This window comes from Balaenoptera musculus, chromosome 2 (genome assembly GCF_009873245.2).
Source record: "Balaenoptera musculus isolate JJ_BM4_2016_0621 chromosome 2, mBalMus1.pri.v3, whole genome shotgun sequence".
In the NCBI taxonomy this organism is placed as follows: Eukaryota; Metazoa; Chordata; class Mammalia; order Artiodactyla; family Balaenopteridae; genus Balaenoptera; species Balaenoptera musculus.
The window spans coordinates 2,191,327-2,213,603 of record NC_045786.1 but is presented as its reverse complement, the minus strand read 5'-3'; the positions used below and the strand labels follow the sequence as shown (position 1 = coordinate 2,213,603).

General features: G+C 48.0%; 1 long non-coding RNA gene across 1 annotated transcript; it reads left to right on the top strand.

Annotated features, from left to right (window-relative positions):
• Positions 1–3,377: 3,377 nt before the first annotated feature.
• Positions 3,378–3,879, top strand: LOC118891045. Its single transcript, XR_005018879.1, has 2 exons — positions 3,378–3,493; positions 3,706–3,879. It is a non-coding gene; the product is annotated as an uncharacterized LOC118891045 (long non-coding RNA).
• The last annotated feature ends 18,398 nt before the right edge of the window (positions 3,880–22,277 follow it).

The window sequence follows — 22,277 nt, the reverse complement described above, 5'->3', positions numbered from 1 at the left end:
TGCCAATGGAGTTGTACTTAAAGGGATGGGAAAATAACAATAGATGTGTGTGTGTCCTCAGGCTAAGACACTAATTCGGTGAAAAGGACACTTTCTGAGGAAACAGGAGGCTTTATAAATTTACATAAACTTAAGAAAGCTCTTGGGTGTTTCTGAGCTTGCAGGGATGGAATAAAAAATTCCCCCGATAGTTCCGAGTCTGACTTTGCTGAGAATGTGACTCATTTTCCCTAATGTGTGTGTACGTGTGTCATGATGGCTCTGGTAGACATGTGCGCCAGCAAATTCCCACAGCTTATCAGACAAAGCAGTAGATTACACTCCTCTGCTACCTCTGTTCTCAGCCCGAGTTGAAGATGGTCTCGTATCTTCATTACCTGATATTAGCACATCCGAATGGGTGTATGATGCTTGGCAACACGATAAATTATTATTGCATTTACTTTCACCCACACGCTCTTTTTTTTTTTTTTGCATTTAAAAACGACCTTTCAACGTTTTAAGAATTTCTAACGGTCTGAGAAAAGAAACAACCTCATAGATGCCATGTTTTACCTGATGGATGAGCTTTGGTAAGTACTCATCGGGACATACACTCTATCTTTTCAAAAGGCCAATCAAGAATTAACCCCATGGGCTTCCCTGGTGGCGCAGTGGTTGAGAATCTGCCTGCCAACGCAGGGGACACCAGTTAATTAAATAAAACCAGACATCTCAAGTTAAGGAATTTAGCGCTTTTCTATTTGTGGGAAGATGCAAGAATCTGGGCTTATTGAAATCATTCCTTTGATGGGCATCTTAAGTAGGGCCAGTATTCTGTTCTTTCCCATCCTGAATCCCCTCAGGGTACACAGTTTGGTGGAGGCGGGGGTGGGGGGAGTGGGGGGGGCACTACAGTGGCGATGGCCATATGATGGCCATATCCTTTGTTTACTGATATGACAGACGACTTTCTTCATCAACACTACCAATGCCTGTGCTATAAACCACTTGGACAAGACTTTCTGGGGCTAGGGCCTAGGCATCTGTATTATCTAAGCTACTAGGTAATTCTGACATATATTAAGGCCAAAAAAACCCCATTGATCCTGGTCTAATCCCTTTATCTCACGTATTGTGGTCACACAGTTAACTAGGGCCCAGACTGGAGACAGATTCTCTGGTATGTTCTCTTTAAATATCAATAACCCACAAGGGGAGGAACATAAAGTTGGTTTTGGTGTCTCCAGTCTTCCCACTCTTCTGTATTTACTTCTTTGGCTATATCCTCACTCCCAGCCAATCCTCTTGGGTTTCTGTGCCCTCAAATTTCTTCCCTTTCCTGCTACCCTTTGGTGCTTAGGAAAGACCCACTTACACTCATGGTGATTGGTGTGTATCATCTCCCTTCCCCGGATATATGCATTTGAACATTTGCAAAACCTTTAAAGCCACTTCATTCTTCTGGGATTTCAGTTCTGTCAGCTGTAGATAGAGTTCGGGGTTCAAGAATACGGTTCTCACAATGGAATTGTAGATATTAGCGAATGGGTCATTAAGGAATTCTAATTTGAGGAAGAGACCTTCTCTCATCCTTGAAATCACACTCGCTTAGTTGCCCACACTCCACATTTTAAGGGGGACTGTCCCAATGTGTGTTCAGTCCATGGCACTGATTTCGTGCCTCTTCTGTACCATCGAGGAACCCACACCCTCCGTCATACTACTCCACCAAAATAAGCTCTTCCATGTTTCTCTGGGAAATCAGGAATTAGCTGTGAGCCACCTAAATGGGAAAGATGGGCTGGAAAAAAAATTTTTTTTTTTCCTAAAGGAGAAAATTAGAAAAATGGACTAAAGGGAGAGAAAGAAAATTTCTAAAATGTGTGAACAGTTATCTATGAATAGTGAGCTGGCAGATGCTTTCAATGTCTTTTTAAAAAAATATACTTTTAAAAAAAATATACTTTTATAACAAAGTTTTTTATAAGCATGCATCAGAAGCACAAATTAATATTTTAAAAGAATAGATGCATTGCTGGAGGTTTGTGGGCCTCCAGGATTGAACATTCGGGCTGTCTGGGTGCCCAGACGCCGGCCTCTTATAGGTCAGCTGGTAAAACGCTGACCAGCAGCAGTCTAACCCTTTGACTGTGAACTTGCCTGGGGAAAGTACAGCAGCTCTAGGAGAGGAAAGATTTCAAGTCTTATGCAGCAGTTACGACTCCGAGTGGCAGAGTTGGTAAGGTTCTTCCTTGGGGGCAGTTCCTGGAGGTGATGGTTCAAGGCACTTGGGGGAGGGTGGGGGGCAGGCCCGCAGGCTGCTGGGTCGCTGGTGTTTTATCATCCTCCTTGAGTTGTGGAACTGCCCTGCCGCCTTGGAACTTGCCTGCTTGTGGTCCGAGGAGGTTGAGTGAAGGACTGAGTCCCTTTCCCCAAGAAGATGGAGGGAGATTGTGGTCCTTCAGACAGAACAGTTAGGGAAGTGACAAGAATAGGATGACTTCCTTCCTCTCTGCACGTGAAGAGAAAGTGGCTCTATTTCTAGAAATGGTTGAGGGAAAGAAACACGGGGTATATATGCTTGAGGGTGATCTTTGTGCGTAAGAGACACATTCAATGAGTATTAATGGAAATTGCATTTGCGCTAATGCCTGACCCAGGAACCTATTCCTTCCTCAAGGAACTTACATTTTAGTGCAGGGAAGCCGGCGACAAGCAACAATCATAACAAATAAGGACGTGGCGTGGAATAGTAAAAGGTGCCAGGTGTGCAGAAAAAGCAAGGGGTGAGGAAGCAGCAGCCCTGGAACCGACCCCATTGGGTCTGGGGAAGAAGTTGGTTCCCGGCTTCCTTCCCAGGTTGGGAGGGAATGGGATGCAGCCGGAGAAGGGCTTGCTGGCCTTGGGAGGAGGGCACATTCCTGCGAGGGGAGGGCGGGGGTGCTGGGGCCGGAGCGACGCAGATGTCCAGGTCAGGAGTTCCATTCTTGCGGGCTGAGGAGCAGGAGAAGCGGGCGCGCCCTGTTCCTGGGCTGGATGACCTAATAAGGCCTCTTCCATCTTGCGCGCTCACAGTCTGGCCGCAGAGAGGACTCCCTGTTCTCCCTGGCAGGCGCTGCAGAGGCCGCAGTGTTTAGGATTTCTGAGCACCACTGAGTGTTCCAGCCAAAGACTCTCCATGTGACTTTCCCCTGAGCTGGGGGGAAGGGTATGGGAGGGAGGGAGGGGAGGGGAGGGGGGAGGGGAGGGGAGGGGGGAGGGGGGAGGGGGAGGGTGTAGGGGGGAGGGGGAGGGGGATGGGAGGGGAGGGGGGAGGGGAGGGGGAGGGGGAGGGTGTAGGAGGGAGGGGGAGGGTCGGGGAGAGGAGCTTCCCATTTCAGCCTCTGGCACCAGGCTCTCGGCTGAGACCAGGCAGACAGGGAAGAGACAGAAGGAAAAAATGCCAGGGCTCCAGTTGTACACGGAAGCTTTTCTAAAGTAGCTGGAGCTGAGAAGAAAGGTAACTGAGAAGGTAAAGAGAATAAAGGCCTGTTGAAGCAGGGGGGTTTGGGGCTTGGAGGCATTTCTGCAGCGCTGATGTGTTAAAGCCTTTCTTCTTACAGGAGCCCCGCGCAGGGCCGGGGCCGCAGGTCACACTTCTTTCCCTGCCTCTTGGGAGATAATTCGGGAAAGAGCTTCTCCACCTGGGGAGGGGAAGAGTGGGTTCTGTCCTATCTCTTCCAGACTCCCTGCATGCTGAAGCCGAAGGAAGCTTCTGGATCACAATCACCGCGTCACATGCTGGGGCCTTGGCGAGCACCGTACAGGGAGAGCCGTCCGTCCAAGGCCAGGCCCAGGGTGTCATTTCTGCGAGGCGGGTCTCTGATCTGCCTCCATAAATAAAAGCCTGGAACAGAGGCTTTGTTTGTGTTTGCGCGTTCTTTTGCCATTAAAGGGCACATCTGGAGACAGGAGGTCCAGGCTGGTGAGAGTAGATGCCCGAGGTCTGAAGGAGCATACGATCGGGGTTCCCAGGCTAGAGCTCAGGTTTTATGTTAAAGTGAATTTCATCACCTTTACATCGGCTGCACACTGAATGAGGCACGGGGTGTGGAGATCGTTAGCGTGATGCCTGAGTCCACAGCCTGCCCGGGGCCTTTGGGACCAGGCGCGGCCTTCCCTGCGTGGAGTTGCCCCGGGCTGGCGTGTCCTTCGTGGCTGGTGGGGAAACGGCTGTGGGCTGTGGAGAGACGCGGAGTCCTGAGCCGGGCGAGTCACTACTCGCTGCTATGGGACGCTGGCTGAGTCCCTTCCCTTCTCAGGCCCTTTGTTTGCCATCACTGTGGGGAGGGGTTAGAGGAGACGCGTGTTTCTGGAACTCTGTTGCTTGGAAGGTGAAGGAGGGCTTGGGGCTGGGGAGACAGCTGCCACATGTCTCCATCCACAGCCCTGCGAGCCTTTCTCATGTAATATAGTATGTGGGATGTTAGAATATGTTTAGAATAGAATAGAATAGAATATTACCGTGCTGGACTTCAGGGTAAGCTTGTATTTGAAAGAAGGATTCCGTTACCTGAAAAGTTTAAACACCCCTGCGTCAGGTGACTTCAGAGGCCCCTGGATCCGTGATGCTATTACCCCTTAAACAGTCCTGAGCGGTGCCAGAGAAGACTGGCAGTGTTCGCTCTGCCTACTTAGAAGCCTGAAAAAATGCCAGGAATTCACAGGCAGAAAGACACCCTTTGGCTCCTCATTTACCTGGAGGGCCAAACAAACTCACTTGACAGATTGTGCGGCTCTGGTGAAGCAGCACAGCGGCAGAAGACCTCGCTGCTGCTCAGGGCATTTGCGATTTCCAGCCAATTCGGCACTCACTGCCCCTGGGATGTGCTCGAGCGGGGGAGGCCCGAGACCGCCCTGGGGCAGGCGGCAGCTCTGGAGAGCGTGGGGCCTTTGTCACCTGTGGACGCGATCCTGACTTGTCCCACGGTTTACAGGGAGATGTAAGATCTGGGACGCGTGGGGAGCCTTCAGTCTCCAGAAAGGAGAGGTTGCCTTGTTGAAGGTTAAGTGAAGTGACCGGAGGTGATGGGGGTCCAGCAGGACCAAGCCCACCTCAGGCCAGCAGCTGCCGGGAACCTCTCGGTAGCAACTCCTCCCCAGCCTGCTCCTGTGTGAGGGAGGGGCTGGCTGAGGGTGGGCTGATTGCCAGTCGCCTTGTACGTAGAGCCACAACCGTGAGGGCCTTTGCTAGTCGGGCTCGTTAAGGAAAAATCTGAATTTCAAGCTGCAAGACCAATGCTTGGGAGCAAGTCTCTGGGCCAACTCAGCCTTGACATCTCAGGGTGGTTTCCTGGTTCTTTACTTCACTCAACAAATATTTATTAAAAGCCTACCACGTGCCTGGCGCTGTTTGAGAAGACGGGCTACATCCGTGAGCAAGACAGATACAAATTCCTGCCCTCAAGGAGCTTCCATTCTGATGCTCATTCACATTCACGGCCACTTGCTGGGGGGTGGGGGGCGGATGGGAATTAGGACACAGAGGTCAGAGCGTGGGGGTTGGTGTCAGACACCTGGCTTCAGACCCTTTGCCTCTCCACTGGCTTAGTTCTCGCCTTAAGCAGGTTCAAGGCCCGTGGCCGTTTCCTCGTCTGTTAAAGGGGATGGTGAGGGATGTGGTGGGTGGATTAAGCAGGTGACCCTCTGGCAGCAGTTGGGGGGGTGCCTGGAGCACAGTCAGTGCTCCGTAAGGAGGACGGCCCACTGCTGTCATTTCTCTGCCCACGTCCACCCCGCAGGGCTTTAGGGATGGCGCCCTTAACCCTCTGGTTGCCATGGGCGCTGTATCCGTGGAGGGCCTCAGCAGGACGTGGTGCTGTCAGGCGTGGATGCGTCCTCTGTCGCTGTCAGGCCGGCGGGTGCTGCTGTCCAGGAAGGGAGTGGTCGGCTGTCCCCAGGGTCACTGTGCCCACCTCCCCTGGGCAGACGGCCAGGGGGCTGCCTTCAGCCTCAGGGCAGCGCCCACCCCAAGCACTTTGGCTTCCCGGTCTGGGCAGACCGCCTGTTCTGGGTGAGAAGACCACGCTCCTCCTCCTGGTCTCCCTGCGGCAGGCCCTCTGCTGTCCTGACTGCTGAGACCCAGCCCAGTGCTGCCCTGAACTGGCTGTGTGACCTGAAGCCAATCACTTAACCTCTCTGGTCTCAGTGTCCTCATTGTCAGAATGGAGATAACAGTGCTCATGGCTGAGGGGCGCGTTGTCAGGTGAGACAAGAAGGTGAAGAACCGTAGAACTGCAAGCAGGGCGCTCATCCCCCGTCAAGTCTCTGTTCTGCCCAATCTTTGTGCCCCCCAAGCACGTCTGACCTGGCCGACTCTCCCTTCCCTCAGTACGGCCTTTCAGCACATTTGGCCGCCTCTGCCGACTGGGAAGCCAGATTGGACCCCGGGAGCGTAAGAAGCACCCACTTCTGTTGGACCGAGAGTTTCTTGAAGCAGGGCCAGCTCTGTTCCTCTTTGAGGTGCCCCCTTCCTCTCCCGCAGAGCCGAGGCTGCAACAAGTGCCCGGCACACAGACGTGTGGGACAGACATCCCACGTGGATACAGACAGACGTGAGTGCGGAGCTGGCCCCTCTCTCCTGATGCCCTGTTTATTTTGTGTCACGTAAGGACATTGTTTCTGAAACTGTCGCTCAGAGATCTAAATTTAGACCTGCCAGGAGCCATTCTGCCAGGAATGGGTGTGAAATATAGTCCTCAAGGCTTGCCTTTCTTGGGCTCTCAGAGGCACCACCAAGTAGCCAAGTCGGGGCAGCGTTCAGCTCGGAGTCTTGGAGGAGAGTCTGGTTGAGCACAGACTGCTTGTGCCACCACCCAGCTGCCTGGAAGGCCTCGCGCCCCGATGATCCCGCAGGCTAGCCTGGAATCCCGTGGCCGCGCACCCAATGTGCGTGCTTCCTAGCTTACCCGTCCTGCCCTCCTGGCCCTCAGGGCCGCCCAGATGCTCGTCTCAAGGACTGCTGATGACATGGCAGCTCAGATGCGCTTCTTGTACCCGGAGTTGAGAACTAAGGAGGTTTCTCTGCCAACACCTGGCAGGTGAGCCGGTCACAAAAGCCAGCGGAGAGTTACGGCTATCTTGGGGTCACGTATCCAAAGCTCCAACTTTCCCCTGATTATTTGAGTGATAAAATGAAGACATTAATACCTAATATAGGAAATAGCCTGCCCGAAGGACCACGTTAATCACTCTAATCCTCCATTCCCCGTTTTCAGTGAGGACTGGTTTCGATCAATCATGGAGTAAGTGGCACCAGATTAATCTGGGCAGGGAGAGTAAAATGACACAGACAGAGATGACAGATGCGGAGGGCTAAGGAGGAAACAGAGCATTCACAAGTGCCTCTAGGATTTAATGAGACTGAGTCTGTGGGTCAGAGAGGAAATCCGTCTCATCACCCTGGTTTTTTGTTGCCTCCCACGTCTCATTGTTTTAAAGCCAGTAGGTCGCAACGTCTCTTCTGGTGACACAGCTGAAGGAAATATTTGCAAGACGGCCCACGCAGGCTGTTGATAAAATAAAGTCCTCAATAAACCATGCCTTCCAGTATCCATGCTCCTGGGTAGTGCCCTCCTCTTAAATCTGGGCTCGTCCTGTAATTTATCTTAACCAGTTAAGCTGTGATGGAATTTACACTCTGCTGATTCTGGGCTCCAGCCTTAAGAAGGCCTAGCAGCCTCTGCTTTTGCATTTTTGGATGCTCTGAGCTTCTGTGGAAGAGGTCACGCTACCTTAATGGAGACCACTGGAGGGGCATGTGGAGAGGTTATATGGAGGGAGTGAGGCCCTGAGACTCTACAGAGAGAGAGAAGCCTGACTATCTCAGCATGCCAACGGAGCCCAGCCTGCAGACTCTTTGGACATTGCGTATATATAATAACATCTGGGCATTGTGACTCAGCCATATTGATACATAAAATTAACCCTCACATCATCTATTGGCAAAAGACTCGTGTTCTTTAATTTCACCAAGAGGGTAGTGTGTGCTTTTTGGAGAAAGAACCTGACTAGGGAATAAGAAGACCTGAATTGTGATTGAACCACTGCCACGAACTGTATCATCAGTGAATCTGTTCATTTCTCTGACCGTCTGCCCAGGTTATGCAGCTAGCAACTGGCAGAGTGAGGGTTTGAACCCAGGGAGTCTAGATCCAGAGTTACTGCTCTCAACCACTAAGCTAATGCTGAAGTGCTCATTTCAGGCTGTTTTGGGGACCCCAGAATGGAGGGGACCTGTGGCCTAGTTTGCAAGGCAGAGTCCCGGAGTTAGCCACGTCACACACACGTTGTGCCTTTGTGCTTTGTCCAGGCAGATGGGCCGGGGACGGACTTGCCAAGAGCTCTGTGTGTCTCCCCTGTCCCTGCCACGGCACAGAGGTAGCAGAGGGCCCATGACGCTCCCCCTTAATGTGGCTCAGGTGTGGTGCAGGGGCCCAGGGAGGTCACGTGCACTGCAGCGAGGGCCAGCTCCGCGGCCACCTAGGAGGGGTCATGGCCAAGTGTCGGAATGGGAAGATGGCCATTACAGGAGATGCTTGGCTTGAAGCCTACATATGCCCTGAATGCCTTGGCACTAAGAAAACCTACTAGAACTCAGACACGACCCCAGGGAAAATGGGGAAACCTCTAAATAACGGATACTCCGCTCTCTGCAAAATTGACTTTTGAACAGAGATTAATTTGAACAATAGAGAAGCTAAGTTATTCATGCATATCTGAGGGTCAAAAACCTTTACACATAGTGCTTTCAATAAAACTGTGTTAAACGAAAGATGGATGTGAATACATTGAATAGAAATCTGCTTCCTACAACTTGTATGCATTTGTTCTAGCCCCATCCTTTGAGCCTAACCTAAATGGTCGAATCCCTCTTCTGCCAGATAACTCTTGCTTTTGGCAAACCAACCATTGACAACTCCATCAGAGGACTCCTCATAGGTCGCACTTTTTTGGGTAAGATCAGCATTATTGAGACATAATTTATGTACAATAAAATGCACCCAATTCAATAACTTTTGACGGATGTATACACCCACGTAGCCACTACCACAGTCAAAATGTCCAACATTTCCATCGCCCTCCAAGTTCTCACATGTCATCCCTTTGCAGTCATCCCTCCCCCCAGTTCTGGCCCGAGGCAACTGCTCTTCTGCTTCCTGTCATTCTATATTAGTTTTGCCTTTCTGGGGGTTTTTCTTTATAAATGGAATCATATGTCGTCATAGTTTAAGTATCTATAAAATAAATGGGAAAGCTAGAGAAACCCCGTCAAATGGAGTGGGGACCACCGATGTGGGTCTGCTTGGCCAGCTTGCCTGGCGCTGCCGGGGACCAGAGACAGCCCACCTCGCAGAGCCAGCGTCGCTCTGTTCCTGGTCTCGGGGTCCTCTCCCTGTGGCTCTCTGTCCTCACGACCACTTCCCCTCCCTCGTTCTTGGAGCTGTGTTTCCTTTCTTGGCCCGCATCTGCTGACCGGGAAAGTAAACAGCCAATGCAACCCCTGGAGAAGCATCTTTGCTGAAGAGTTTTCTCATCTTTGGGGAGAAGCAGACAGGAAGTGTGTGTCCACTCAGCTCTCACCGACAGCCCAGATAACGTAAACTCCTCGTTTCCTCCACAGCTGGGTCAGGATTTGGCCTCTCTGACACAGTGGGGGAACTTTCAGTCTCATTATCAAACAGCTGGAAGCCCCTTGCTCTCCTGGCACCTGGGGCTAGCTTTCCCTCTCTTGTCAAGAGCTTCGATTTTTTTTTTTTTTTCTTCTTGATCTTGTTCACCTCCATACTGAAAAGAGTGTGAGGGAGAGCGATGGTCTAGTGTTTGAATCATTTCCTCCTCTCCCTAAACCTGTCTGGTTCTTCACCCACGTGAAGAAGATTTTTTACGGCTGAGGAGACAGACATAGGCTTCTGGAGTCCAGCTAACCGTCGACATGTTGTTGTTATTCTTCTCAGAAAAAGTACTTGCACAAAAGAGTGACTGGTGGAAACCGAAGACGTCTGCAGAAAAGAGAAGATGTATAAACCCGAGAGCATGACCCTCCCCTGCATCTCTGTGCATTATCAGTGCAGGCAGGGGACAAGCCTGTGTCTTCCACAGCATGTAGGCTGGACCAGTGGGTCCCAAAAGGTGATCTTCAGACCAGTGGCCTCAGCATCCCCTGATGTATTAGTTATCTGTCATGTGTAACAACTTGCCCCAAAACTTGGTGGCTTTAAACACCAATAAATATTTATTATTTCTCACAGTTTCTATGAGTCAGGAACGTAGGAGTGACTTATCTGGGAGATCTTGACCCAGGGTCTCTCATGAGGGGGCAGACAAGGTGTCGCCCAGAGCTACAGTCATCTGAAGGCTCGACCAGGGCTGGAGTGACATCTTCCAAGGTGGCTGACTCCCAAGAAGCTTGGCCTTCCCCAGACTGTGTGATCTGAGAGTCACAGAGAGCCAGAGACAGAGACACAGAGGATAGAAGCTGCTGTGCCTTCTAGAACCTTGTCTTGAAATCACACACCATCACGTCTATCAGATACAGTTAGAAGCGAGTCACTAAATCCAGTCCATCTTTTGCAGGGAGGAGTGTCAAAGAATTTGTGGATGTATGTTAAAAATATCTTACCTGGCTGAGAAATCTTACCTCGTCTTGGGCCGCGCAGACCCCCTCAATCAGAGTCTCTGGGGTTCACATCCAACAATCTGTTTCAACAAGCCATCTGGGTGGTTGTGATGCTGGGTGAAGTTGGAGAACCACCAGACTAGACCAAAGAACACTGAGAAAACCTCAACTCACTTGTCGGTACCTGGAGTGAAGCCTTACTCACCAAGGCTACCTTCTAGAAGCTGAGTTTTTGTGAATTTGACAAAAGGTACTGGTCTTACTTCAAGGTAATCCACAAGAAAGATGCGGTAGGCAGGATAAGGGGCCCCCCAAAGATGCCCACAGCCCAGGAGCCTGTGAATATGTTACCTAACGTGGCAAAAAGGACTTTGTGGTTGTGATTAAATTAAGACTCTAGAGGCGGGAGATTATCTTGGCTTGTCCAGATGGGCCCAGAGTAATTACAAGGACCCTTGTAAATGGGAAGAAGGAGGGTTAGGGTCAGAGAGAATCAGAGAAGGAAAGTGCTGATGGAAGCAGGTCAGAGACAGATTTGAAGATGCTCCACTTCAAGACAGAGAGAGGGGCCACAAGCCAAGGACTGTGGGCGACCTCGAGAACCAGGAAAAGTCAAGAAAACAGATTCTCTCCTAGAGCCTCCGGAAAAAAATGCAGCCCTGCCAATACCTTGATTTCAGCCCAGGGAGACTCATTTTGGACTTCTGACCTCCAGAACGTAAGAGAATTCATTTGTGTTGTTGGAAGCCACTCTGTCTGTAGTCATTCGTTAACAGCAACAGTAGAAATCTAACAGGAAAGGGTTCTGGTCTGGGACTTCCTTTGGGCGGAATAAAGAGAAAAAGAAGAATGGGATGATCTGCTCCCTTAGATGTTTCCACGGGAAGGGTAGACGTGTGTCATTGCAGAGTCTGTGCTTGTATTTTTACCTGCAGAAGAGAAATGCTGTAGCGCTTCATTGTCTAATATAGTAGCCATGAGCCAGATGTGGCTCGATAAATTTACACTTCAGTTAATTACAATTACATAATATAAAAAATTTAAGTTCCCAGTCCTCCAGCCACACAGCAATGGCTCAGTAGCCAGACATGGCCAGGGGCTAATGTACTGGTCAGCATGGACCCAGGATATTTCCAAAATGTTCTATTGACATTTGTAAACATTCCACTAGACAGCACTGGTCCAGCCTCTTTGATCTTTCTGAGTTTGAAATAAGCTTTTGCAAAAATCTTCTTTTATGATTAAATCTTATTCTATGGCTGTGATTTCCAGTCGAGACTATCAGAATCCTTCAGCTCCATCACTTGTGTGTATCTGCATTGCTCAATCCCTAGGTTTTAAAAACTCCGCGCTTCAAGGGCTCCCGGGGATTCAGAGATGCCGTGTGGACCAGAACATGGGTGAGGGGCGTATCTGTGTGTCCATGTGTGTAGGGAAGATGGGGACAGGGCAGTCACCCTGGCTTGAACTAGAACAGCTTCCCTCTGCCGTGTTTACCTATTGAGCTTATTGCACCATTGCATTTGGAGAAAGGTCCCATGACTTTCAAAAGAAGAAAAGTCTGCAAACCCTGAGTGTGGAAGGAGGGTCCCTACTCCCCCTTCTTTGTCCCCATTCCTAGTCTCCTGGAAGTCATTTGGACACGATTCCTTCTCACTTCAGACCATGACCAGAGCAATAAATCACTTGCGCCTGGATATTTACATGGAGTCATCATCTAGAATTTCTGGGTTTATGAAGACTTCTTCAAAAACTTGAACTCAAAGTTTATTTTAGAGGATGCAGTTAATTTGAAAAGTAAGTATACTGGGTTGATCATTTTCCTCCTAGGATTAACTCAACTATTTTGTATTTCTATTCTCAGAAACATTATGTTCTGTCCCACTTACAAACACACACACGCCCCCCCCCCCACTCACCCACACAGACACGCATTTTGTAAAGCACGCCGTCCCTGCCTGTTGCAGTAAAGTTTTATAGTGCTTCTGGCCCCAAACAATAAACTAGGGATAAAAATGGAGGGCCCTTGGAAGTTTCTTCAAACTGCGTAATTCTCAGCCCCCAAGGGGCTTCTCAGCAGAACTCACAGCCCCTTGGCTCAGGAGAGCCCGGGGGAGCCAAGCGGTGGGAGCCTCACCTTGATAGATGAGGGTGTATAACTTCTTATAGTAAACATTAAAAGTGTTTAATACAATGAGATCACACTTCTTGCCTCTGATAATAATTTCACTTTTATCAGATATGATCTTGCATTCAATACATACAAACCCCCCAGTTAGAGCCAACTTCGCTGGGAACGGTGAGCACGCCTGCCCTTCTCCTTCCCCAGAGGAAACACTAAACGCTGGCCAAGGTCATTGTCATGGTTCTTCTACAGACGAGTGTCTGTCTCTCTAGCGTTAGCCTGGGCCTCAGTTTTCTCATCCCTGAAAATCCAGGTTTGTAGATGAAAGGAGTTCTGTTTCTTTCCAGCTCTGAAGATCTTTGGTTACGTGATGGATGAAAATCATTAGACTCAAAGAACTCCGTTTTCAGGTAAGAAGTGAAATCCATCATGTATGATAGTAATAACAGGAAAATTAGGCCATATTTAATAACAATCATTATTTCCATTTAAAAGATGAATGCACCTGTAGCCAGATGAAAATAAGAATAAATCTCATTTTAAAATACCATTGAGCAAGGTGGGGCTGGAGAAGCATTTACCTACAGCTGCTGAAGATACAGCTTAGGTGCCCCTCATTTCAGTGGGTCCCTTCCACAGCCCTGGGAGGGGACTTTGCAACATGATTACATCTTCATATATTTTGTAAATCTTGAAAAGTTCAGGCTTTCGGCTGTAGTATATTAAGACTGCCATCTCCTTCCGTCCACGCTTTCTCTCCTCTTGGGTGCAGTTGGGGTGGTCTTGGACATTTGGTGGATCCAGCTAAAAAAAGATGGGTTGGCATGCATTTACTTTGAGCTTAGTAGGATACATTGATGTGGTTTATTCTGAGGACTCTAGAAAATCACTAAGAGTTTAGGGTTTTTCCCATTCCCACAAAACCTCTGCTGGAGAGGTTAATGAGTCAAAACCATTATTAGAAAGTAGGAGAATAGGAAGGAAGAGAAATATGAAAAAGCCGGAATGAGTAGTTTGCCTTTGAAGAATCAGTCCTATTTTAATAACCTGCAGCACTCTGGAACTAGGCATGTTGAGAGCAAGGATTTAGAATAAGGTTAATTTCAAGTCTCAACTGTGCCAAGTGCTAACCTTGTCATCATAGACTCAGTAATTTTCTTTGAATCTGTTCCCTCCTCCATGAACGGGGAAAAGAATATTTATCTCCCATGATTGTTGGGAACTTTCAATGCTGTAAAATAATGTGGAATAGTAATGTGGAATAGTATTCCAAATAGGAATAATAGGAATTCTGTAAATTACAGCTTGTTTCTTTCCTTAATCATACCATGGAAGGTTCTTGCATGGTACACTTAATTTGAACATCAAACATTCCAAGCAAGGGGGAAGATCTCCTTCAAAGACTGTTGAAGTGGGGAGGGGCCTTGAGATGTTTAAGTGAGGACATTGGGGTTTTGCAGAGCTGTGACGTGGACCAGCTCATGTCCCTAGGGAGCGGCAAAGCTGGTCTTAGAACCCACCTGTTCTAACTAGGGGTATAACCAGGACAAGCTAGAAATGTGTGTACCTGCATGTGGGCCTTCCTTACTGACTGGTATTTGCTGGAACAGTTGTTTAGTTGTCTTCAGAAAAGGACATTCTCCTTTGTTGTTGTTAAACTCAGCTGTTTTCAGGACAGATAAGACTGTTCTCTCTTTTGTTAACATCCCAGATCCCCCTTGACTAGAGTTCACGTCTAAGGTCAGATGTGTTTTGGGGAGAGTGTCAGCTAGACCCTCAGAGACGGGGCTGCTGTCAGGGAAATCCACAAGACAGCATTGAACCTGGCTCTCGGTCAACAACACATATCTGTTGGATGAATAAATGAAGGATATATAATGCTCCTAGCAGAAGAAAACATTGAGAAAATCGTGTCTGTGTCTTTAAGAAGAAAGAGAAAGGACTTTTTGGCAATAGCTCCAGGATTCCTTTAAGACTTGGGAGAATTTAAGTGTTCAACACAGAAGGTGGCAGTGAAATGAGAGGGAAGTTGAGTACGTAACGTGAGGGAGGAGGGAGCTCAGAGGGTGAACAGACATCCCTGTGGATCCCAGAAAAAGGCTGCTTCACATCAGAGCAAAGCACCCTGCTTGATATCATGATGGCATTTAAAGAAAGCAACATTTTTTTACTGCTTGAATAATGGAGTCAGAGCTTAAAGTTTTAAATGCTGTATACAAGGAGAGGCTGTAAGAATTAATATGATACTAAGTTCATAAGTGGGTGGGAAAGGAAAGGAGGCAGGGGAAATGACAATTTCATGGCGTGTTCTCCCCCTACCCTCCCCGTGTGGTCTGAGCATCTGGTCCACGGCCACTGAAGCTGCTTTCCTGTCCTGGATTGAGGGGGCTGCAGTCAACGCTGGGTGCAAGGCAGCAGTGAGCATTGCTTGACAACTGCTTCATTGCAGGAGCAAGAAGTTTAAGAGGAGGATGGCTTTCTAATCGACTTGGGCAAAGGAATTTCTCTTCTGGGAGAAGCAGAGTCCCTGAGTCCGTAGTGGCACCTGCAGGGAGTGGGCTGGCCACGGAGAGGTGACGTCACAGTCACCTGGGAAGAGTCGATCGCCAGGGGACCCTCTGTCCATCAGAACTGAGTCAGGGCATTTAGGAAAATCTGCTTATAGGCTGATTGATACTGATTTGCTCAGGGAAATGCCCTCTCCCTTAACTAGGACTTATGCTATCCACTGTGTCCTCGGCTGGTGGCAAGGGTCAGGGACCACGTCACATGATGTCTGGCCATCGCAGGTGTCCCTCTCAGTCCAGCCTGGGTATGACTTTCCCAAGGGTGAGCGGGTGGGAGAATCAGCCCAGATTGCCACCATCCTTGACAACCACGGTGAGCACATCCCAGCTCCCCGCTGGCAAAGGAGCCAGGTGGGTACCACAGAAAAGAGGTCAGAGCACTGGCTGTGGTCTCAGCTAGTCTTGGGTTCAAATCCCAGCCAGGGCAGGGGCAGGATCCGACAGGGCTGGGATCAGGGTCAGGCAAGTAAGGCTGAGTTCTGCCAAGTACAAGGTCAGATCCTGCCTTTATTTAGAATTTTGATGTTTTGTTCATTACGGATTTTTTCATTCATTTTGATTTTCTAACTATGGCATTTAGAAACACATTCTTTGCCCTGATTACTGAGTTTGGGGCTCCCCTTTACATGTTACACATAAGTTGGGCATCTTACTTGCCTCCCTAGTCCTGACTTTGCCCGGCCCAATTGCTCACCAGCCCTGTGAGGTTGGGCAAGTCACTTTAAGCCTTGCTTCCCTAGTCTGTAAAATGGGACAATTGATAGGGCCCGTCTTATAGGGTTTTGTAAGGTTAAATGAGGTAACACATTAAAGGCTCTTAGCACAGGGTCTGGACTAGGGTCGTTTCCTTTACATTTGCTTTGTCACCCTGTGGCCAGGCCTGCCACGTTGCAGGCAGCTGACCAGGGGCACTGTGTGTCTCCTGCATGAGTCATTTGCTTGTAGACAGAACATAGGTCCGTGCTCAGAAAAGCATGTTCGTGCTTCCCTGGTGGCGCAGTGGTTGAGAATCCGCCTGCCAATGCAGGGGACACGGGTTCAAGCCCTGGTCTGGGAAGATCCCACATGCCGCGGAGCAACTGGGCCCGTGAGCCACAACTACTGAGCCTGAGCGTCTGGAGCCTGTGCTCCGCAACAAGAGAGGCCGCGACAGTGAGAGGCCCACGCACCGCGATGAAGAGTGGCCCCCGCTCGCCGCAACTAGAGAAAGCCCTCGCACAGAAACGAAGACCCAACACAGCCAAAAATAAATAAATAAATAAATAAATAAATAAATAAATAAATAAATTAAAAAAAAAAAAAAAAGCATGTTCATGTCAATAAAATACCATCGTCCTTAAAGATAGAAAATGGCCCATCAAGACATATCTGGACACTTACTGGCATCGCTCAGCCCGTTTCTAGCAGTGGTCCAGATGCCACTTCGGGATGGGCGCCTGATTGTTAGAAAACATCAACAGACCCACAGTCCCCAGGGTACAGGGGATGCCTTTTGCATCAGCCCAAATTGCTGATGTGTCGGAAATTGGCGTGTGTTGACAAACAAGGTCACCTCTTGGACACACTGCCTTCAGCTTAGGGATTTGCCAGGCTGGAGCTGGAAATACAGGCCTGAGACACAGACTAAAGGTGTGCTAGGAAACACCTTTTACCAACTACATCGCTCTTCCACATTCTGGGACATGACAGTTTATGCTTTCTTTTTTTTTTAAACATCTTTATTGGAGTATAATTGCTTTACAATGGTGTGTTAGTTTCTGCTTTATAACAAGGTGAATCAGCTATACATATACATACATCCCCATATCTCCTCCCTCTTGCGTCTCCCTCCCACCCTCCCTACCCCACCCCTCTAGGTGGTCACAAAGCACAGAGCTGATCTCCCTGTGCTATGCGGCTGCTTCCCACTAGCTATCTATTTTACGTTTGGTAGTGTATATATGTCCATGCCACTCTCTCTCTTCGTCCCAGCTTACCCTTCCCCCTCCCCGTGTCCTCAAGTCCATCTCTACGTCGTATGTTCCTATTATCATTTTCTTAACTGTTTTGGGTTTGTTATTGTAGGTCTTTTCCTTCTCTTGTGTTTCCTGCCTAGAGAAGTCCCTTTAGCATTTGTTGTAAAGCTGGTTTGGTGGTGCTGAATTCTCTTAGCTTTTGCTTGCCTGTAAAGGTTTTAATTTCTCCGTCAAATCTGAATGAGATCCTTGCTAGGTAGGGTAATCTTGGTTGTAGGTTTTTCCCCTTCATCACTTTAAATATGTCCTGCCACTCCCTTCTGGCTTGCAGAGTTTCTGCTGAAAGATCAGCTGTTAACCTTATGGGGATTCCCTTGTATGTTATTTGTTGTTTTTCACTTGCTGCTTTTAATAATTTTTCTTTGTATTTAATTTTTGATAGTTTGATTACTATCAAACTATTAATGGGTGAGGTTATGTTCCTGTCTTGCTAGTTGTTTGGCATAGGGTGTCCAGCACTGTAGCTTGCTGTTCGTTGAGTGGAGCTGGGTCTTGGCGTTGAGATGGAGATCTCTGGGAGATTTTCACCATTTGACATTACGTGGAGCTGGCAGGTCTCTTGTGGACCAGTGTCCTGAACTTGGCTCTCCCACCTCAGAGGCACAACCCTGATGCCTGGCTGGAGAACCAAGAGCCTGTCTTCTACACGGCTGCTGTGTGCCTCAGTTTCCCCCTCTGTAAGCTGGCGGGAGTAAGGGCAGCCTCCAGTTTATGCTTTCAATGAACATTTTAGCATATCCAAAGAACACTTACTGGGTGTCTCATATAAATATGCAATATTAAAACTGGATAGATTTCATGCTTACCAGTAAAATTGAAATCATCTCTTTGAAAATTTTGGAAAACTTCCAGCCAAGAGATTCTCCGTGGACTAGTGAAATTCGTGGACTTGTTCTATGTTTAAGGTTTTAGGCGTTGAAACCTTCTGTCCTCTTTCCTAGGATAAAGTTCAATTCTAAAAGGAATGATACGGAGAGAAGTGATTGATGAACTTAAGATTTCAAACCTCTTTATTACTTGAGATCTGGAAATATCTTGTGTGACAGGCAGAAAAATGGTCCCAAAGATGTCCACGTCCTAATCCCTGGAACCCATGTTACCTTCCACGGCAAAGGGACTTTGCAGGTGTGATTAAGTTAAGGATGTTGAGATGGGGAGATTACTCTGGAGTATTTGAATGGGCCCAGATTAATCATGTGGGTCTTTAAAATCAGAGAACCTTTACCTGCAGTGGGTAGGGGCAGATGTGACTGTGGAAGAAGGGTCAGAGAGGTGCAACTTTGATGGCTTTGAAGCTAGAGGAAGGGGCCACAGGCCAAGGAATGTGAGCACCTCTAGAAACTGGGGCAGGAAAAAAGTAATGGACTCTTCCCTAGAACCTCCAGAAAGGAACACGGCCCTGCTGACACCTTGATTGTAGCCCAGTGGCACTGTGTTGGACCTCTAATACACAGCTGAAATCATGTCACTTTTCATTAGTCACTTTTATGACATAGTACAGATTTATTAGATGTTTAGAAGCAAACCCTAGCACAGTAATTTTTTTATGTTATTATGTTCATTGCTGGGTTTTCCATCCTAGTTTTCCACATTTGTCTCAGGATACCTCAGGATGGTGCTGATGGACTTCTAGACATGAAAAAGGACCCTGGAATTACTCTCCAGGAAGCTCCTTCTTCCCAACCCAAGAGACGAGAATGTGGTTGTGCACCAGGACGTGCCCAGAGAGAGGAGAGGCTGTAACCATGGGAACTGGGCCTCTGTAGAACAAGATGTAAATCCTTAAAGTCGTTTTTAATGAAACATAAACACGGAGTTAGCGTGAGGGCCACAGTTTCTGGGTGGTTGGTTCGAAGTTTGGCAATCAGGATTTAGAGGGGAAATTCACCAGTTTTAAGGGCCTCCAGATGTTCTTCTGGTCCCAGCCAGAAAGTTTTCATCCTTTATGGTTACTTTTTATTGTCAGCAGCAGAATTTTGCCATAACATCTCCAAATTGGTGGAAGTAGCCGTTAGTCACCAAACAAACCCCAAATAAGAGTTTAATCTTGGGGTCACTTTAAGTGTTGCATCGTACCCCATTTAACTGATAATTTTTTAATAGAATAGCCACCAGAATTTTCAGTTTGTATGACAATGGACTAAATGAGAATCTGATGACCATCAGCTGCTGAGCTCGTATAAATACAATGTCCCATTTTAACAATGGTTGGCGTCTGGCCAGTGTTTAGAAGGAGGAAACAAGGATGTCAGAAGGCCGTCATCTTGTGTGGATAAGAGGCAAAAGGTTTATTGCAAATTACAATGAACTACTTCGTCACAGAATTTAGATTAAACACTCCATTCACATCAGTTGGGAAACATTGAAGCAGTTACTTTTCAGAAGCACTCTTTGGGAAATTCAGAACTTAAAAAAAAAAAAAAAGACAACTTCTATTTTCTAGAACAAGAATTGTGTGACCACCTACACTTAATAAAACTTGACTCTACAGGATTTGCTCTGGGATTTGGTTTAAATTACGTGACATAGTCTAAAAAGAAGTAAATCACTTCTATTCACGCTTCAATTTCCTCTGAAGAAATGAGAAGAATGAGAAGAACAGTTCACCTTTCTGGAAGTCTCTTCTGAGAACCGCCGTCCACGTGCCATCTTGGATTCATAAGGAAAGGACTGCATTTGGTGACGGCAGTGACTTCTCATATGCTGGTGATGCCACAGCAGGACCTGGTGGAATTAGGGTGAAAACATGCTTGAAAAGCCTAGGTTACTTGCCTATTTGTAAAGGACTGGCTTTATAATTTGTTAATAAGTCACATCCAGCTTGTCCTGCCGCTTTTATCAAGTGCTTTTATCTCTGCTTATATTCATTTGTGTCACTAGATAGTTGTTGAGGTTGCCTCACCAGGGCATATGGGTTCATGGGTAATTAGGGCCCTGCATGATAGGCCTCTCAAACCACTTAGCTCCTGAAGCATTGTGGCTACTGACAAATAATAGAATCTCTTTTTTTTTTTACAAAATGGTAATAAATCATTTGACTCTGTACTAAGCCTTTAATCAGCACCACCCCACTCACCCACCTAGCAGTGTACTTTGGGAGTTTTACTACTTACAAAGAGGAAAGGTCCTTCCAGAATGTTAGAACAAAGGTGAGATGTCACTTCCGATCCTAAATACACGTGTAGATTTCACTGGGGAAGACTTCTCCCTTCCCGTGTTGTTTCCATTCTCTTGCTCGTTCGGGGTCCACACAAGCTCTTCCCAGCAGGGAGACACGGTAACAGTGGGCCCAGCCCCATCTGGAGGGATGGGCAGGGCACACAGCTGGAGTGGACAAGATTTTAAAAATACATGTTTCGGGGCTTCCTTGGTGGCGCAGTGGTTGAGAATCCGCCTGCCAATGCAGGGGACACAGGTTCGAGCCCTGGTCTGGGAAGATCCCACATGCCGCGGAGCAACTAGGCCCGTGAGCCACAACTACTGAGCCTGCGCGTCTGGAGCCTGCGCTCCGCAACAAGAGAGGCTGCGATAGTGAGGGACCCGCGCACCGCGATGAAGAGTGGCCCCCGCTTGCCGCAACTGGAGAAAGCCCTCGCACAGAAACGAAGACCCAACACAGCCAAAAATAAATAATTAATTAATTAAAAAAAAAATACATGTTTCATAAATTCTCTCCTCTGCTGCTAAGTACTTTTGAAAATGTAAATAGCAGACTCATTCTTTTAGGACATTTTCCAGCAGGTACTCACTGTATAAAGTCTTCTTAGACTACCCCCGGCCCCCTTTGAAGCCCAAGGCTGATTTCCAACATCTACAATCTCTACAGGGCCCTATAATTACCAAGGCAATGAGCGTTAGTCCCTGGTGGTCTGCGGAATCCAACCCTCTCAGGCAAGGAAAGGCATCCTTTGCTAATTGGAGTCCTGGTTTTTCCTCCTGAAAATCAGCACGTGTGATATGATGGGTCACATGTGTGATGATGTGACGTGATCACATAAGGGGTAGTGAGAAAGAAGTTCTGCTCTAATACGATGTGTCACTTCATCTCCTCCACCCCCTCCCCCATCACATTGTTTAAAATGACAGCAATAAGAACAATTACAACAGCAATGAAGAGAGCTAGCATTTATTAAACCTTGATTGTGTATCAGACACTCTGAAGAGTGTAGAGCCTTCATTGTATCCTCTAATCCTCAGGATGACCTACAAGCCAGGCACCATTAGTATGTTTACCCTTATTTTACAGATGGCCCTGAAGCGGCTAAGATACTTGACTTTGGGGTCAAGCACTGAACACGTTCTTCTCTTGCTTTTAAAATGTATTCATCTGTCCTTTTAACAAAGATGTATTGAGCACCTTCTGTGTCCCAGGCCCTGTTTTAGCCTTAATACACTCTTGGGAAAGATGTAATGAACTCAACAAACCCCTTTGTTGTAAGAGAAGAAAGGCGGTTTTGTAAGGGCAGTGGGGTTCAGAGGAAAACGAGGGAACTAACCTCGAAGTTTACTGCCTTCCTACTTCTGCCCCGAGTGACAGTAATAAGAGCCTCATCTCACAGATATGTGTCTGTCACCCTCACCTTTTCACCTGGGTGGGGAATGTGAAACGTTCTTCCTCCAGGCTTTCTGCAAGTCTGATGGGGGTGGGGGGGGGTAGGGCCCAGAAAGGTGGGGGGAGTTTCCAAGTCTGAGAAAACTCACTGATGAACTTAGAATCCTGGTATCTCCGTCTGAAAGGACCCCAGAGGCCCTTGGGTCCAGCCCTCAAACCAAGCAAGATCCCCTCTTGATAAGGGGTCAGGGCACCTCCATTTGCATACTTTCTGGGGAAACTGGGGAACTCTCCCTCATGAGGCAGCCCATTCCGGTGCTGAAGGCTGTTCTTCATCCTACTGAGCTGACATCTTCCTCCTGATAACCTGCACTCGCTG